The sequence below is a fragment of the Chrysochloris asiatica genome, unplaced genomic scaffold, assembly GCF_000296735.1.
Source record: "Chrysochloris asiatica unplaced genomic scaffold, ChrAsi1.0 scaffold00195, whole genome shotgun sequence".
Taxonomy (NCBI): domain Eukaryota; kingdom Metazoa; phylum Chordata; class Mammalia; order Afrosoricida; family Chrysochloridae; genus Chrysochloris; species Chrysochloris asiatica.
In genome coordinates, this window is record NW_006408713.1 from 5,612,529 (window position 1) to 5,617,050 (window position 4,522).

A 4,522-nucleotide genomic window follows, 5' to 3' on the forward strand; every position below is an offset into this window, starting at 1 on the left:
CAAAAAACAAAACCAAGTGCACCAGCAAAGGGTCAAGAGAGGATTCCCTCAGTGTGGGCTCTGGAGCTCAGAGTATGCCAACAAAGTTCCCAACAGCCTCACTCCAAAGATGGAGAAACAATCTAAATGAAAGACGGGCACTCCATGTGAATGCCAGCAATGGGGCTGGGCTTCAATCCCACTCACCCTCACACTCAGAGCCTGGGTCAGTGCACAGGACACATCCACCAGGAGTCTCCTTTTCCCTTTTAAAAGCAGATCAGCAACTGGAATCTGCTCTTCCACACTCCTTTCTGTGCCTCCCTCCACGCCATTGAATGATTCCACAAATACAGTCATATCTAGAAGATAGATATGGATGTGGTCATGAGGTTCCACTCTGCTGTAAGCTGCCCCCCTCTGCAATGATGAGTTAAGATCCCATCACCCCAACTTACTAAGACACATGAGCTCTCAAGATGCTTTCTTCCTAGAGTTATGGATGGCTGTCTGTATAGTCGCGGTGTCCTGTTGACCGATACTGATCTTGTAATGAACTGAAACCAACAACTATTGTTTGTTTCCCTTGTTGTTGTTAAATTGGGGAGATCCGTGGCTGAAGTCAAACCCTCAGTCCAGAGACCCAGCCAATGTACCTCAAGCACAGCGACCACCCATCTGTCAGTGGAGGCTTCAGTGTTGCTGTAATGTTGACTAGGTTTCCGTGGAACTTCCCGACTAAGAGACTAGGACGAAAGGCCTGGCGGTGTCCTTCTGAACATTACCCAATGAAAACCCAATGAGCCACCACAGCCCAAACATGAGCCCATCATGGGGATGGAGCATGGGATCCCTATAGGTTGAGGCAGCTAACAATGGCTCCATTAGGGTCTGCTCACCTCACCCTCCATAAGCAACCCTAAGCTGGGAGAGGTTTTGCGACACTTGGATAGAATTCTGTGCTTACTCACAACAGTCTCTGCCTGGAAGGAGTCTTGAGACACAGCCCTGCACCCCAGTATTGCTGCCCTCCACTATGAGAAGTGTACACATGGCCTTCCACATCAGAGAGGGGCATGTGGTCATCACAGGGTACCAGCAGCCACCAGCACTGAAGGTCTTCTCCACTGGGCGGATTGGTGGCCTGGGAGACGGAAATCAGCAGCCAGGAACACAAACTTTGGTTTTGGCTGATCCACCAAGGATCACAAGCTGTGGCCTCACTGGCGTCCACACATCTATGAGCCAACAGCAGTCAGAGCAACCATGATAAAGTTAACTTGGCATTCAGGGCAAAGTTCCAAGCATGCAAAGGGCGGCAGATTCATCCAATCTCGTCAGTTCCTAACCACCTGTCGCCAACTGTTTGGGTCTACGAGCATCGTCTGCTCCAGGAAGACCTAAGTCTGCTCACAGGCCTGGCTGCTTTGCTTTCTCCACCATCCTTGAGCTGAGCACCTTGCTTCCCCCTTCCCCACCCCCACCCCCCCACCGGAAACCTCCCAGTTACTCTCTCCTTATCCGTGAAAGCAGGTGGAGGTCAGCAAGATGCTCCTTGGGGCTAGAATGCTCTTTTTCATGAACTGGGTGCTGATAACACAAGGCTAGTCACTTGGTGGTAATTCTGTGATCTACATGCTAATGATTTGTGCACCCGTGTGTGTGTGTGTGTGTGTGTGTGTGTGTGTTTCTAGTCCCTGCTTGTCCCTTCCTTGTTTTCTGTTAGGATTGTGTTAGTATTCTGCAAGCCTATAAGAGCGACAGTTATTCCCAGATGATTTTGGCCCATTGTCTGAGATCTAACTATCTGTTGTTTTTGTTTTGTGCAACCCTGTACAGGGTTTCCAAGGAGCAGCTGGTGGGTTTAAACTGCCAACCTTGTGGGTTGCAGTCCAGTGCTAATCCTACAGTGCCACATCTGGAGTCTATATATGTATGTATATGTTGTTGTTGTTGTTAAGTGCCGTCGAGTTGTTTCAGACTGATAGTGTTTCCAAGGAACAGCTAGCTAGTGAGTTTGAACCACCAAACTTGTGTTTTAAACCAGCATTGAGGTCAAGTGCTTATCCTACAGCACCACACCAGGAACCCATGTGGATATTTTTTATCTGTATCTATATCTGTATTTATATATGGTGTTGTGTGGTAAGCATATATAGGGTTTCCTGAGGCATGATGCAGCACAACAGGATAATGCACTGGACTGCAAGGTTGGTTTGAACCTCAAGGTCAGTGGTCCAAAGCCACCAGCTGCTCCTCAGAAACCCTATACAGGGTCACTATAAGTTGGAGCTGACTCGATGGTACTCACCAACAGCAACAACAACTAACTGCAAGATTGGCAATTCAAACCCACCAGCCACTCTCATAAACCCTATACAGGGTCACTATGAGTCAGAGCCAAATCAATGGCACACAATAGGAACAACATAAGGGTTTCCAAGGCTGTAAATCTTTTCAGGAACAGAAAGTCTCATCTGTCTCCCATGGAGTGGCTGGTGGCTTGAACCCCCAACCTTGTGGTTAGCAATCCAATTCTTATACTATAGAGTCACAGTACTCATATATATTTTGTTGTTGTTAAGTGCCATCAAGTTGATTCCAACTTATAGCAACCCTGTATCCCTGTATAGAACTTCTAAGGAGCGGCTAGTGAGTTTGAACTGCCAACCTTGAGATTCCAACTGACCTTGCGTTCCAGAGCTTACCCTACAGTTCCACACCAGGACTCTGTGTGTGTGTGCATGTGTGTGTGTGCATGTGTGTGTGTGCATCTATGTATATGGTGGTGTGCTGTGGAGTCAGTTCTATCTCATTAGCAACCTGAGATATGCAGATAATACAACCTTGTTTGCTGAAAGTGAAGAGGACTTAAAATATTTACTGATGAAGATCAAAGAGCACAGCGTTCGGTATGGATTACATCTCAATGTCAAGTAAACAAAAATCCTCACCACTGGACGAATAAATAACATTCTTATCAATGGAGAAAAGATTGAAGTTGTCAAGGACTTCATTCTTCTTGGATCAACTATCAACACTCACGAAAGCAGCAGTCAAGAGATCAAATGACGTGTTGCATTAGGCAAATCTGCTGCACAAGACCTCTTTAAAGTGTTGAAGAGCAAAGATGTCAGCTTGAGGACTAAGGTGCGCCTGACCCAAGACATGTTATTTTCAATAACTTCATATGCATGAGAAAGCTGGACAGTGAATAAGGAAGACCGTAGAAGAATTGATGCCTTTGAGTTATGGTGTTGGAGGAGAATATTGAAAGTGCCATGGACTGCCAAAAGAGCCAATAGATCCGTTTTGGAAGAAGTGCAGCCAGAGTGCTCCTTGAAGTCCAGGATGGCCAAACTTTGTCTTTCATATGGACATATTGTCAGGAGGGAGCAGTCGCTGGAGAAGGACATCATGTTTGGTAAGGTGGAGGGTCAGAGAAAATGAGGAAGACCTCCTAACGACAACAATGCATGTATAGGAGTCCTGGTGTGGTGCTGTGGGTTAATGCGTCAGACTGCAAAGCCATTTGAACTGCAAGGTTGGGGGCTTAAGCTGACGGCTTAAGCTGACCAGCCCTTCCTTGGAAACCCTATACAGGGTCACTATGGTTCAGAACTGCCTCAACAGCACTTAACAACAACAACATATACATATATATATATATTGTTGCTAAGTGCTATTGAGTTGGCTCTGACTCTTAGTAACCCTGAATAGGGTTTCTGAGGAGTGGCTGGTTGGTTTTAACAGCTGACCTTGAGGTTCATACATACCTTGTACCACCATCTAGTACTTGTGGTCCATGGCTTATCCTTTTCTGTGCCCATAAAGATTTACAGCCTTGGAAATCCCATACAGGTCAGTATGAGTTAGAACTGACTCAGTGGTACACAACTACCACCTCAACGGCAGCAGTTCAAAACCACCAGCTGTTCTGTGGGAGAAAGATGAGGCTTTCTGCTCCCATAAAGACCTACAGCCTCGGAAACCCTCAGGGGTCGCTATTGAGTCAGAACTACTCCACGTCACAATTGTTGTTTTTGTTGTTATGTGCCATGGAGTCGGTTCCCACTCATAGCGACCCTGTACAGGGTTTCCGAGGCTGTAAACCTTTACGGGAGCAGAAAGCCTCATCTTTCTCCCACGGAACAGCTGGTAGTTTCAAACTGCTGACCTTGTGGCCCGCAGCCCAATTCGTAACCACTAGGATATCACCACCATATTTACATATGGAGTCCTGGTGTGGTGCTGTTGGATAAAGTACTGGACTTCAAGATCCATTTGAACCACAAGGTCAGTGGTTCAAATTCACCAGCCACTCCTCAGAAACCCTTTACAGGGTTGCTATGTGTCAGAACCAGCTGGGACACATAAGGACAGAGACAACCCAGGGAGGAAGTGGGGGGACACTGTTTTATTGTGGGAACTGCATACAGTGTCAGAAAGCAAAACATGTATGAATTGTTATAAAAAGCAATTTGCTCTGTAAACTTTCACCCAAATCACAATAAAAAGTTTTAAACAAGGAAAAAGGCATGCA